General features: G+C 49.6%; 1 long non-coding RNA gene and 1 other non-coding gene across 2 annotated transcripts; both read left to right on the forward strand.

Moving 5' to 3' along the window:
- The first annotated feature begins 331 nt into the window (after nt 1-331).
- Nucleotides 332-4,816, forward strand: LOC149360026 (uncharacterized). The gene is made up of 4 exons (XR_016288821.1): nt 332-1,166; nt 1,492-1,560; nt 2,075-2,139; nt 4,672-4,816. It is a non-coding gene; the product is annotated as an uncharacterized LOC149360026 (long non-coding RNA).
- A 750-nt stretch (nt 4,817-5,566) lies between these two features.
- On the forward strand, nt 5,567-5,639 carry TRNAK-UUU (transfer RNA lysine (anticodon UUU)). The gene has a single exon. It is a non-coding gene; the product is annotated as a tRNA-Lys (tRNA).
- The last annotated feature ends 9,358 nt before the right edge of the window (nt 5,640-14,997 follow it).

The raw sequence follows: 14,997 nt of genomic DNA on the forward strand, positions 1-14,997 counted from the left end.
GCATCGTGGTTTTGGAGGCGGCCAGAGAGGTGCCTCGTGCTTGCGCATGGAGGAAGGAAACTTCCTTCCTCCATGTGCTTGCGTGTTCAAGGACTACTAGGCTTCTAGACCAGACGACCGAGTCTGAGTCTACGTCCCACTCGGAGCCGCACGACACAGCCTGCATGCCCACCGGCAGTGGCATGCAGCTGGATAACCAGGCCTCTTCCAGGCCTTCTTGTGAGTTACAAGCCTATGTTACAAGCTGAACGTAATGTAGTGGGGACGAGCTGGCACGACCGTATGGAGGGTTCTAGCAGCGGAACCGAAATTTAAGTGTACCTCCTCCCAGTCAACCACGGATATCCGTGGTATATCCGAGTAAGGTCCGAATCTCCAGTGCCAGGCTGGGATGTCCATAGGGCATGCCTACGTATGTCCATATTCGGATATACGCATCGGAGATTCTGTGTATGTACGAGGGACGTTCGTTTTTGGATGGCTGGCGGACATCCGCCGGCGGATGTCCGAGGAGTATCCGTAAACATCCCTCTTGGGATGTGAGCTTACATGACATATATAATTTGTTTTCCCTCAGACGAACATTTTAAAACAAATTCTATTTTGCCAATGCCAAAATTCACACAATCACATTTCTACCACCAACTAGTTTAATATTCAGATTGATTAAGATCACTCAACTATGGTGTTGATGTTAAAGAACCAGAATTAAACGAATCGCTTGGCTTTCTGGTGCCAGTGCTCATAATTAACGCCCTTTTATCCTGCAGCACTCCTTCGAGGTAACCGAGGCATGTAGCCATGCATGCTGCCTTCCATGAAAACAAACCCTAATAAACTCCTACCAGGGGCCGCGGCAGAGCGGTAAGCCTAAAAGTCAACCCAATCCAATCTATCAGCCAAGCCAATATTTGTGGCGCGATGGTCTCGTTGGTTTTCGTCGCGTGGTGCTCCTTTCGACCTTTACTTTTGCTGCAATGTGCGGTTTGTTCGCTCTGTGGTTGCTTGGCTGTGCTACAAATGTGTTGTGTCATCTACGCGCTCGACAAGACGTTCGTTTGATTCTGAGGCTCTCGTGAAAAAGCTCCGGTGTCGCCTGACCCCTTGCCGAGACATGCTTTGTTGCTTTGGATGAAAGAAGCGGCCATGGTGTTAACACTTGCGAGGTAAGTAACTGTGCTTGAAAATTACTTTCAGGGTGTTGCTGTGGGATGACTAAACCGCATTAACGCAGTTGTACTCTGTTGCGCTACTTGTTTGCCACGGAGTGGAAGTTGCAAGCACTATGCATTAGCTGCCGCAAACGTGTTTCTCGTGTTTGTGAAAAAAAGTTGAGACGGTGTGTAGTTGCATGGTGTGAATCTTAAGGCAATTGCGCGTAGGTTCATAATTACGATAAAACAGAATGCACGAAAAGCATAGTGCCAGGACGGTGTTAGTTTTTCAGTGCTTCGCGACTTAGTTTTTCTTACTTTTCTGTTGCCTTTGCAGTGTGGATGTGGCCCGGCTACCGAGTGTATTGGTGCCTACATTAATTATGCCAAGCCGTGGAAAGCACAGGTAGGTTGAAAATGTCATATAAAAGTTGTGCATACTTCCACAGCTTATTAATTTATTTATTAGGCTTGCCAAATGGAAGTCTCCAACCGTCCACTCACTACACAGTACTTTGCACTGTGCAGTAGCATTGTTTAGGAAAGCTTAACTGTTGTGTTAAATTTGCGAGCTTCAGTCACATTTTTCACTTACTTCCCAATCACTGAGTGCAATGAGCTCTTGCAGTGCTTTGGTATAACTTTGCCAAACATGTTATGCCCACAGGGCTCAATGCTGAGCCAGATAGCAGGACCATATATGACACCCCTAGAGCCACATGTTCCTGGATTGTGACCAGACCTCTCTTCCTTACTCCTGTGCAGCTGTGGATCATCAAATATGCTGTCAGTGCCCTGATGCGTGATTCATCAGTGAACCCTGTGGGCATTGTAGTTTCGACAGAGATTGTGTTTTGCTGCATCGTTGACAACGTGCAGTATAAGGTGCTCTCTCATACTTTATTTTCTTGTCCATACAGTGTGGATGTGACTGACCTAAGCTAGCAGCTATATAGTACCTGCAGCTTACAGCAGCAACCTTCAGGTAAGTTTGAACTACAGTACAAGTTTGACCCTGTCACATAATGGATACTTTCCTTCTGTTTGCTCTGTGCAGCGGAGGGTATCTAGCTATACTGCAGTGTACTTGTACAATAATGGATAAAAATTTGTGGGATGAGAGAGTTCTTTGTGAAACATTTTCTCTGTGCTGTTAGCCAGAGCAATTTAATCAAAAGCCTAGAATCAGGAGGGGACATGGATACTCGATCTTATTGAACAAATTTCAGCTGACTGCCTGGCGAGGCAATGCAAAAATAAATATTTTCGGAAAATCGACATCCAGCATACTTTTCTCTATGAGTGTACCTTGTGCCCAACCTAAGTCATTAGCTAGCTTGCAACGATGTGGTAAGGATCCCTACTCTTGCACTTGAATTTTTTTGACCATCAGTGTGGAAGTGACTGCCTGTGGGAGTAGCTGTGGTGTCTTGCAATGTAAAAGACAAAAGAGCTACTACTGGGGCGAGTTGGAAATACATACTTGAAGGAATTGGTGAGCGCTATAAAAACACTGAAAAGGGACACACGCACAGGACGAAGCGCTTTCTAACTACTGTTTAATCTCAGAAGAAACATGACTATATACACACATTTGACGACAAGAATGAAGGAAAAACAGGTAAAAACTATACACGCTTACAACAGCCGAAGATTACTGTTCTTGAGGGAGGTTAATTCTGTTCCCCCTAACATCACTGAAGGGGAGCTGACGCATTGCTTATCTGGAGCAATGTGCATTGCAAAAGCTTCGATAATTTCTTGTTCCCGTCTGTTTCTAGCCCTACCTATTACTTTGGTGTTTTTTAGCAAGGGTATGCATTTACAGTGTGCGAAATGAGGTGCCAGATTCCCGGACTTTGCAAGTTGTTCACTTGATCTTTCGTGTTCCCGGAGCCTCTTGTTAAGGCATCTTCCCGTTTGCCCTGCGTAAGTTTGTTGGCAGCTGAGGGGAATGCTGTAAATGACGTTTTCGTCACACTTTACATAGGTGTTTTCGTGTTTGGTGTTGCACCCAGGTTTCTTTTTGTGGTCTTCATTCTCGTTGACCTTTTTACACATTCCAATGAGCTTATTGGGAGCTGAAGAAACCACCTGGACTCCGTACTTGTTAGCTGTCCTCCTTATTCTGTGGGAGATATTGTGAACCTACGGCATCACGGCAGGGCGTCCCTCGTAGCTCATTTTCTTAGTTTTGTGGGACCCAGTAACTTCTCTTAGTAAGCTTTCAGCAATGCCGCAAAGTAACTGCTCCGGATAACCGCTCTCCTTCAATTGGGAGACCTGTTGGTCTACACTCTGAATTATCGAGTGGGGGCAAGATTTTCTTATAGCTGGTTTCAGGCAAGACATAGCTTCAGCTTGCTTTACAATTCTGGAATGACTGATAATTCACAGCGTAGACCAACAGGTCTCCCGATTGAAGGAGAGCGGTTACCCGTAGCAGTTACTTTGCTGTACTGCTGAAAGCTTACTAAGAGAAGTTACTGGGTCCCACAAAACTAAGAAAACGAGCTACGAGGGACGCCCTGCCGTGATGCCGTATGTTCACAATATCTCCCACAGAATAAGGAGGACAGCTAACAAGTACGGAGTCCAGGTGGTTTCTTCAGCTCCCAATAAGCTCATTGGAATGTGTAAAAAGGTCAACGAGAATGAAGACCACAAAAAGAAACCTGGGTGCAACACCAAACACGAAAACACCTATGTAAAGTGTGACGAAAACGTCATTTACAGCATTCCCCTCAGCTGCCAACAAACTTACGCAGGGCAAACGGGAAGATGCCTTAACAAGAGGCTCCGGGAACACGAAAGATCAAGTGAACAACTTGCAAAGTCCGGGAATCTGGCACCTCATTTCGCACACTGTAAATGCGTACCCTTGCTAAAAAACACCAAAGTAATAGGTAGGGCTAGAAACTGACGGGAACGAGAAATTATCGAAAATTTTGCAATGCACGTTGCTCCAGATAAGTAATGCGTCAGCTCCCCTTCAGTGATGTTAGGGGGAACAGAATTAACCTACCTCAAGAATAGTAATCTTCGGCTGTTGTAAGCTCGCATAGTTTTTACCTGTTTTTCCTTCATTCTTGTCAGCGCGTGTGTTCCTCCCTCTTCTGTGTATGATATGAAGTCAAATGTGTGTATTTAGTCATGTTTCTTCTGAGATTAAACAGTTGTCCTGTGTGTTTATCCCTTTCCCGTGTTTTTATAGCGCTCACCAATTCCTTCAAGCTTGCAATGTACACGCATTTTTCATGAACTGGTACAAAGCTTTGCAGTCGGGCATTTGTTTTTGCAGTTTTTTTGGAAAAGCAAAATATTTTGTATTGCAAGAAATATTTTCACCTCTGTTGCTTACAACTTACTAGTTGTTCAAGATGTAAACATGCTTTCGGAGCGGCAGATGACTAATTTACTTGGCACGGTGGACTTATTGCACACAACTGAATGGTGTCTGTCAAATTCGCTTGCTTTAATGACATATTCTGAACTTAATGTTTACTGTTTTCTGCAGAAGACGTCCCCGGCTTGTCTACAAATTCATCATGGTCTGTACAGTATCCTTCCTGCTGCTGTGTATGGCCGGCTTGAATTCCTCATGAAGACTGAAGACGGCATTTATGTCATAATAAAATCATCCCGACTGATATGCTTTGCCATTTTGGTCGATTGCTTTACAGATTCATGCAGATTACATACAGCAAGGTGTATGTCCGATTTCAGACACTCTGCGGGCTTTTAATAAGCCCAGTGGCCCTGGGAGGTGCACTGATTGGTGGTTGTAGTTCTGGCTTGCCTCATAATGGTGAAGAATGCATTACCTGCAAATATCCTCAAAAGATCCGCCGGCGGATATCCGAGATGGATATCTGTCGGCAGTCTAAATAATTATATTTGTACCTCCGTCGGAGGTCCGTGCGAGAGCCGTTGGACGTCGGCGGATCTCCCACGGATATCCGTATATCCAGTAAAGGACATACCTCGGACGTCCAGTGAATGTACACTGGTTGATTGGGCTCTAAGTCCCTCCGGTTGGCGGACTGTCAAACGGACCGAGAAGCCACGCGGCTGGACTTGGCAAACAGCCAACACAAATGCATTCTGCGCGAATTAATAACGCGCTTTCGCGGCATCGAAAAAGCTGCGCGTTCGGCCATTGCCTCCTCTTTCTAGAGGAGACAATGGTTCGGCACATAGGCGGTTAATCACATATTAAACTTCGCCACTCATATTCTCTGTTTTCCTGGATAAATTTGATGTTTGCTCCAAGCTGGCTGCCGTGCCTAGATGCATCCTCCCTGAATTTTGATGTTTTGATGGGGATGCAGTCCGGTAACTTGAGACGCGAACCAGTTTGATGTTTTCCCTCTTTTTATGGAAGTTCTTCCATGCAATGAAGAAAAAAGTGCGCCCGGGTAGCTCAGTCGGTAGAGCGTTAGGCTTTTAACCTAACGGTCCAGGGTTCGAGCCCCTGCTCGGGCGTGTTTTTTTTTTTAATTCGATAAATGTAATTTTTCTCATCCTTGTCGATTTTTTAATGCGACAAACGTAACTCGCTGCCTCGCTGATGACCTTGTAAGCTACATTTTAAAAGAACGCGATCAGCTATTTACGGCTACATTCTGTACATTTCGCTGTGTGAGACAACCAGACCGGTCTTTCTCCTTTTAGAGCTCTTGTTTTCTCATTACGTGCACGCAGAAGAGAAAAGCTGCAATACACAAATTAACTCATACGACGTAATTCCTTGCATGTCATTTCGGTCGTAGGCTGCACAGGCTTAAGCAGTGGGCCACGCCGTTGAAACTGAAATGCAGCGTCGGAAACTCGCCCATCAAAATTTTGCCGTCGTTCGGTGCATGTGTGTTCCGACAGAACTACGCGAGCGTCCGTGCAATGGGGCCATCCACGCCACCCACGACGCTCGCCACCAACGAAACACACGCGCGTGCGAGCTGCAGAGTGGCGCCGAAAATAAGGATATCAAAATAGATCTAATATCAAAATAGATCGATCAATATAAAAATAGCTCTATCAATATAAAAATAGATATCAAAATAGATCTAAAATAGATATCAAAATAGATCCAAACGTCTCTATATTTAAAAAAAAAAGCCCACATGGTAGTAAATGACGTCCTGTAGCGCACGCCCATAAGGAGTTTTTTTTTTTTATACTCCGCCAGTGTGGAGTATCTCGTTAACTTCCTTGGAGAAGGGAGGTTTATAAAATTTCAAGGGAGTTAAGCCTTCCCCCCAACAGAAATTAAATATAAACATGGCGCCATGCTTGCGCATCTTCATTATATGCTCATTCTCACAGTCGTGCAAGCGACAGAAATGGTCGAAGGGGCACGGGCAGACGTCATACCAGCTTAGGCGACTGCACTGCTCTCAGGTGACCCTACACCATAGAATTCGGGAGCCGTTTGCTTCTGGTCTGCTTACGAGCTCGTTTGGTTGCCTGTTATCGTACATGAAGCGATGTAACCCATTTAAGGCCGATAACAACTCCCCCCCCCCCCCCCCCTCTTCCTGCAAAAGGCTGCGCGGGACGAACGCACGCAACCGGCATCACTTGGGTACGTGCGATAAGGTATACAATACTACTGCGCACCCCTGCCGTTTTTTGCCGGCAGCGTGCATAGCAATCGGCAGCGGCTGTAGATGACGGCCAAGCGAGCGGCGCACCGGGAGGGTTCAGAGCATAGAGATGTTCAATAGAGCGGGAGCGCTGCCCGTGCACGTCGTGGTGTGGGCGGTCCGGCCCAGCCGCCGAAGTCTTTATGGAAAATGTCTGGGGTGGTGGTGGTGAAAAACATTTATCGTGCATTAAATGTTTACAGAGAGGTGATTGGGGTAGGCCCTACTGGCCCTTTCTTTCCCCTCACAGTACTAGGTGGAGCCCCTATTCCGGGGCCCCATTGGCAAGCAACGCCGCCCGCGTCCGTTGAACTAAGGCCTTTTGGCTCTTTAGGTCCTGACAGCCGAGCAGGGCCGCCTCCCAGTCCTCTCTGGTGGGGTTGGGGTTGGGGGGGATAGACGGGTTTGATTGACACGCCCAAACCATGTGGAAGGTGTCAGCCACCTCCCCACAGAACTGGCACGTGCCATCGAAGGATGTGTTGAAACGTTTAAGTACCGCCGGGCACAGTGTTAGTGAGAATTTTGATGAGGACGATGCGCTTGTCAGCGCGATTCAGTCCCTTACAAGGGGCCGGGTAGCGCCGGTGCTCCTCCTTGTAGTAATCGGTGATGTGTTTGAATGTAAGGGCCAGATTGTCTGATTGGGAGTAGGCTTCCAAGGACAGGGAGATAGCCCGGGGAGCCGCGTCCTACCAGGCTTCGCAGTGGCGGTCTACCGGCAGCGTAGAAGCTGGTTTGGTTTATGGGGTTTAACGTCCCAATTTCTTCTCCAAAGAAATTCAACCGCCGCGGCCGGCATCGAACCCGCGTCTTTCGGGTCAGCAGCCGAGCACCATAACCACTAAGCCACCGCGGCGGCAGCGTAGAAGCGGCACCTGGCGTGGCGCAAAGACTGCATCCCTATCACTGACACTGCGTTGAACAATAGGATAGATTGTCTTGACGTATTGTCTGAGCGTGCTAGCATTGTGTTGCTTTGCTGGTAGAGTCGCCGCGTAGGCCAAAGTCATGGCCATTTAGGTGGTTCCGGTTGCGATACTTAGGAGCCCCCCGTTTCCCGTATAGCTTTCACTCTGGCTAATCTGCTCCTGTGGAACTCGGGCTGCATAATCTTACGGATCGGCCGAACTGAGATGGTTTGGGTCCATATCGCTCCTCTGCAAGTATAGGCTGACACTTCATGCGGAGGTGTTCGAGTACTCGACGGCCGGTTTTATTGTTGGATAACCTGTAGAAGTACGACGAGGTTTTATTGCGAAAGCAATGCTACTCCCAAGAACGGCCTTTAGCGTAGCGGCAGCCACTTGGCACGTTTGACCTTTAGAATGACCCCTGACGTCATACCACGCCTAGTGACGTCGCAGTGTGACACCATACCAGGAGCGAGAGACGGGCTACCAACTCGGCCCGTCGGGTAACGGCGGCCGCTTGGCACGGCGCGCCGCGCTCCTCCCGCTAGAGGCACTAGTGACGTTATGGCGTGACGTCATACCAGGATCGAGAGACGGGCTACCAACTCGGCTCGTCGGGTAACGGCGGCCGCTTGGCACGGCGCGCCGCGCTCCTCCCGCTAGAGGCACTAGTGACGTTATGGCGTGACGTCATACCAGGATTGAGAGACGGGCTACCAACTCGGCTCGTCGGGTAACGGCGGCCGCTTGGCACGGCGCGCCGCGCTCCTCCCGCTAGAGGCACTAGTGACGTTTGGCGTGACGTCATACCAGGAGCGAGAGACGGGCTACCAACTCGGCCCGTCGGGTAACGGCGGCCGCTTGGCACGGCGCGCCGCGCTCCTCCCGCTAGAGGCACTAGTGACGTTATGGCGTGACGTCATACCAGGATCGAGAGACGGGCTACCAACTCGGCTCGTCGGGTAACGGCGGCCGCTTGGCACGGCGCGCCGCGCTCCTCCCGCTAGAGGCACTAGTGACGTTATGGCGTGACGTCATACCAGGAGCGAGAGACGGGCTACCAACTCGGCTCGTCGGGTAACGGGGGTCACGGCAGCTGGTCACGGTCGCTTGGCACGGCGCGCCGCGCTCTTACCACTATAGGCGCTGCATATGCAGTATAAAACACCTGCTTTCGCAACCTACCAGGCTTAACCAAAGCTAAGCCCCCGCCAATTTTTTCCCCTCAATGATTTCGTCTATAGGATGTTGTGAACTCCCATTTTCATGAGTTTAGCGGTGCTGCCGTTGGCTGGGAGGCATACAGGGTCTATTCTGAAATTAGTAGGACTCATTTTTTTAAATAAAATTTATTCATGAGAATAGTACAAACGATTAGAATTTTTCAAAGTAGCACCCTTCCGCACCTACACACTGCTGCCAATGAGGTTTCCAGTTTCCGATCGCCTCCAGGAACGCCTGGAACGGAATGCTGTTTAGCTCCCCCGTCACGGCCTGTTGAACCGCCTCTACCAAACCGTGATGTTTCTCTTTGAGCATCGATATTATTCTCGGGAATAGAAAAAAGTCTGGCGGGGCCAAGTCGGGGCTGTAGGAGGGCTGAGGCAGCGTTGCCGCTTTGTGCTGGGCAAAAAATTAGGGTCCTCATTCACATGATGAAGAAGATCCTCGCAGATCGCTTTCCGGTTGGCCTTTTGCTCCTCTGACAGTACTGGCGGCACCAACTTCGCGCACACTTTCATCATGGCTAAGTTTTCTGTCACGATCTCAAAAACTTGGGTTTGAGGAATGCTCAAGTCACCAGCAATCATTCTGATACTCATCCTACAATCACTGTTCAGTAAATGTTTCACTCGCTGCACATTTTCGTTGGTCTTGCTGGTCGAAGGGCGTCCGGAGCTCTCATCGTCTTCCACTCTTTCCCTACCTTCCCGGAACAGCTTGTGCCACTCAAAAAACATCTGATCTACCCATGGCAGCGTCACTGCAGCCTCCTTAATCATGTCGCGAGTCTCTTCGCCCGTTTCACCAAGATTTACACAAAATTTAATCGCGTATCTCTGATCCAGTAAACGCTCCATGATTCTGCGTGAAGCGACGTTTCGACAAGGGTTCACAGTACAAGCGACCTGCTCTCTTCAACGGCAGACAGCCGACTGCCGATTTTCCCCAGCATTCCCAATATCCCCCTTCAACGATCCTGCAAACGCAAACCGCCTCTCGTTCACCCGTTCGCCCAGGAAAAAACCAGTCCTACTACTTTCAGAACAGACCCTGTATGTAGTGCTTTATTGACCGCTTTTCTTATAAGTGTGTCTACTTTTTATTTCTCACTCTTATTCCAGCTTAGGTAGGGTGCTGAGCATGCGACCCTACTGGTGATGAAGACGTGAACAAGTCTTAAAACTTATTTCTCCTTGACCATGAATTTTTAACCGGCTGGTCATGCGTGCTGGCTGATACGTAGCAGTGTTTAGCTTCCTAATTATTTCTCCATTGTTCCCTTTGTTGTTTATGATTAGCCCTAGGATCTTGATCCCTTCGACTTTTGGAATCTGTTAACTCTCTAGTCGAAGGATTTGTGAAAAGGATGCCAGGTGCCCATCGCACAAGAAGGAAAGTCAGGCCTGCAGAGAGACACCATGCTAAAAAAGAACGTAAAAGAGATTGCCAAACATTTAGTCCGTCTCTGGGGGGGGGGGGGGGGGGGGGGGGGAAGTGGCGACCATCATCTGGTCAGTGTCTCGACTTAATAATCAGCGTTGTTAGTGATATATTTAATTTTCTGTACTGGATTTTTTCATAAGCGAAGCAGTGTCTCACAAAAATTCTAATTAAATTGAAAGCAATTTAACCACTTCTCAAGGGTGAGCGCATTTTTGTATACTCAGTATGCGCAAAGTTTTTGGTAATTTGCAATGTATATTCGTCACTATTACGTTAATTTTGCAAGCGCAATTAGAGATATTTCGTTATGTAAAGCCCTTGAAAAGTTTATTGACTGGAAGGGCATCTACAGCCTTCAGAAAGGCAAAGTAAGCACGAAAGGCACGGCGGGTTCTCGTGAAGAGGAAGAATTCGCCTCGCGAGCTCGCGAGTTAGCATCGCGCGCCGGACCAGGAACGAGAAGGACCGAGAACCGAGCAGCGCAAGGACGTGGATATTTTCGGCCGCCAACAGCGCGCACTGCTATGAGCGCAGAACCCAAAGGAAGCAGTGGTGGGGCCAAGTCGTCGGTCACAGAAGCCCACGATGACCGCAAGGTAACGCAAAAGTTATTAATCTATAACATTTGCGCTGCAGGCTAGCTATACTGCTTGCATTCAGCAAGCTCTAGTGCGCCCGGAAGTACAAACCAAGCACGAGACATTCTCCTGATCCGAACAGGGCGGCGCTATTAGGGGACTGCGTTCGTAAGCGTGTCCTTCGTGTGTGGTGGTGGAAACATTTATTGCCAAGCAATGCAGAGCGGGCAAACCTTGCCTCCCCTTAGGTGGCACGAGGCAACCGTTAGGGGGTTGCCCTCAAAGGGCAAAAGACAGTCCTTGGAGGGCTATCCGCTTCAAGGCGTCGGTAATTATCCGGCGCTGGTCAGCAGCAGCGGAGCTGGCCAGGAGAGTCTTCCCAATATGACTCCGCCGTGGTTGGTGATTGAGGGTGTGGGAAGGTAGGGCATGTGAGAAGGATATGAATAAAGTCTCCCGGTTTCCCGCAGAGCTTATAGGAGGGAAGGAACTGATCGGGGTAGCGGGCATGAAGAAGAATAGGGTAGGGAGCAGTACGGGTCTGGAGTCGGCGCCATTGGGAGTCCTGGGTTAGGGTTAGAGAGGGAGCCGGCGGTGCGTAAACGCGCCGGGTGTCTCGGTAGTGGGTAAGGATATCTCTGAAGATAAGCAGACGCTGAAGGTAAGCAGACGCTCCCGGGATGGCGGAGGGGTCCAACTCCAGCCCGGAAAGTGAGACCTCGGGCGAGGGAGTGGACCTCCTCGTTACCGTGGAGGCCTGCGTATGCGGGGGTCCAGATAAGGGTTACAGGGCGGGTGGGGCCAGAAGCATAGAAGCCGAGCCGCGGTACGGGATATTAGGCCTTTAGCGAAATTGGATAGGGCGGATTTTGAGTTGGAGAGAAGTTTAGTGGCAGAGGTGGAGATGAGAGCGAGGCTGCTTCCTCTGGGCTGTATATGCAGGCCTAACTGTCTCTCTAGCGATGGCTCCTCTCATCCCAGCAGAGAGTGAGGGTGCACCACGAGGGGTGCGTAAATTCATAGTCGTCAGCGAGCGAAACGCGGTGAACCGATCATCCGGCCTTTAGAATATTGGACACTGTGTGATGCCTGCTGGGCACTGAAATGAGACGCCTTCTTTTGAAAGCTGCGTGTGTGCATGGTATATATCTGCGTGTTCTTCAGCGTCATGCACATTTCACCGCGGCGAAAAAGTCACGAAAACTATAGCAATGTTAATTAGGCTTGCAGAAATTTCCGGTGATAGCCGGTTCACTGCTAGCGCGCTGTTTTGTACTGCTTTGCTTTCAGAGTGCAGCTCTCTGACGCCTCTTCCTGCATTTCACGGCGTCGCCGTTGCCGTTGTAACCAGCAGTGGAAACCAATGGAGCGGTAGCTTGGGAAGCAAAGTAAAGGCGCATAACTGCCTTCTTGGAACAGTGGACACCCCAATCGTGCTGTAGATGTGGGCTGTAGGCATTGCCAACGTTGTGCCGGAAACGCGGCGCTGAAGCAATAGGCCGTAGGCGTTCATTGTGTTCAGTGGCGTTGGCGTTGAAGTTGTACACTCCGATCTCCCGTGTAGTCGTCTTTATTGTGTTGTGTCGCCGTTGCGCTAAAAATCGTTTATTATGTCTGAAAGCCAACTAGCTCAGAAGTTAACTCTTTTAAGGAAAGGAAGTGCGCATAACTGGCTCCCTGGGTCAGTAGAGGCCTGAATCGTGCTTAGAGGTACGTGGGGTGATGAGAGAGCGAGCGAGCGAGAGAGAGAGAGAGAGAGAATAAACTTTATTTATAGAGTCGTTGAAGAGGAAAGCTCTCTTCTGGCGCAGTAGTAGTAGTAGTAGAATAAAACTTTTTTCGCAAAATGGGACGGGGTTTAGGAGTTGGCTCGACTGACAGGTTTGTAATTTTGCGGCTCGCCCGACAGCCCCATGTGGAGTGGTAGAGGGTGGCTATCTCTCCGCACCACACGCATTCTGGAGTGTATTGCGTAGGCCAAATCTTACTGTATATGTAGCGACTTGGGTATGAGTTTGTTTTTAGCCGTCTCCATGTAGTTGCCTGATGTCTTGTGAGTGTCTTGTGGGGAAGCGGGTATTTACGGCGTCCTAACTTCCAAAACATGGTGAGATCTCCGTAGCTGTTCGGAGTAGTGTTGGTTTCCCCCTTGTCGTCGCTCGCTCGGTTTGTGTAACCTCGAACTATCGCGTCGACTTTAAGGTTTCCCTCCACTCCTCCGTGCCCAGCTGCCCATATCACATTCTGCTTGTTTTTTAGTTTTGTCGCCTCCCTGAGGAGGGTGCCGGCCTGCTTGCTTATTCTTCCCCTTAGGAAGCTTCTGCATGCAGCCTGTGAGTCTGTTACTATTGTGTAGCTCTTGTTGTTTCTGTTTGCAATTCCGTGATGGCTAAAGCTATTGCCACCTCCTCCGTCGTGCCTATATCCCCAGTCCTAATTGACATGCTGGATATTTCTTTTCCCTGGTTGTCAACGACGCCTACGACCGCCGCTTTTCTGTCTCTGTACGTGGAAGCATCTACGTAGAGGACGTTCGATTTCTTTGCCAGGCTTCGGCCTAGAGCTCTTGCCCTAGCATCTCTCCTCCCTGTGTTGTGCAGGGGGCTCATGTTTTTTGGTAAAGGGCTGACCACGAACGTTTCCCTATTCTTTTGTGGTATGTCAGTCGAATTCTCGATCTCTCTTATTGCGTCTCGGTGGCCAAGTCTCGTTAGTAGGTGCCTTCGTACCTTGGATTGTGCTGACTTTCTGAAAGAATGTGGCCGCTTCGATGTGTTTGTTATAGGTGTTGAATACTCCTAGTTCCATGAGCTTTTGCGTGGACGCTTTGGGTGGAAGTCCTAGCGCGATATTATATGCTTTCAGACGGGCTACTGTCGCTTGGTGGCCTTGAACTCTTGGATCTCGGCGACCTGGTCAGCTCTCTCTGTGAGCAACTTTTGCTGCCACAGGTCCGAGCTGCGCAGCGCGGTCTCCCACTGCTCCTAGGTGGTTATTCCGCTGTAAGGGTTCTTACTGCAGGCCCACATGATGTGGTTAAGGCTAGCATACTCTCCGCAGCTTCTGCTTTCTGCAGAGTCTATATCCCGATGAATTTTGGCTAGTATTGCGGGGCATGGGAATGTGTGCGTTTGGAGCTGCCTGAGAGTGGTTGCATGCTCTTGCGTGAGCGTGGGGTTGGGCGGGGGATATTTAAATCTGCTCCTTTGATAGAAAGTCGTGATTTCACTAAAAGTGAGTAGATGGTCCCTCGCTGAGCTGGCCCCGTGGTTTGGGAACGCGTCTGGTCCTGCCCGGATAGTCACTTCCCGGGCTATGTTGTTGACCTTTTCTTTTCCTGGGAGGCCTGAGTGGATGGATGGATGGAAACAACTTTATTACACAAAAAAAAATCTTCCAGGGTGGTCCCCTACTGGTCCAGGAGTCCACGGGCTAGTGCTTCGCGTAAAGCCCGATCCACTAGCCATTTCTGACCGGCGGGCTGAGCGGTCCGTAAAGCAGCCTCCCAGGAAGAATGAGTGGGATTGGGGATGGGGGATACTGCCTTTGGGGAAGGACATTCCGAAAGGTAATGGAAAAGTGTGGATTTGGGCACGCCACAGGTGTTACAATCAGGAGGAAAGGTGGGATGAAAGCATGAGAGGCGGTGGGGTGAAATAAAGCAGCCTGTCTGTAATTGCCGCCATGTGGCGCTGGATAAGGGCGACAAGGTACTGTGGGGTGGTGGCAGTGTCATGCGGCTGAATTTGTAAAATGTGGTAATTTGGTGATATGTAGAGAGGACCGAAGGGGCTTCTTGCGCAGGGTTGGGTGCCTGATCCTCCGGGGTCCGGGAGGAGAGTTCTCGGGCCAGCGCATGAACGCGCTCATTACCGGGGATCGAGGCATGCCCAGGGACCCACGACAGAGTAACCGTTCGGTCGAGAGAGGTGGCCGTGGTAAGAATACGGTGTGTTGCCGGAGTCGCCACGCCCTTTAGGTAGTGGCGGTACACGGCCTGTGAATCTGTGCAAATTTCTGTTATGTTTTTGTCAATGAT

The sequence above is a fragment of the Amblyomma mixtum genome, chromosome 2 (genome assembly GCF_055824585.1).
Source record: "Amblyomma mixtum isolate Tamu chromosome 2, ASM5582458v1, whole genome shotgun sequence".
In the NCBI taxonomy this organism is placed as follows: Eukaryota; Metazoa; Arthropoda; class Arachnida; order Ixodida; family Ixodidae; genus Amblyomma; species Amblyomma mixtum.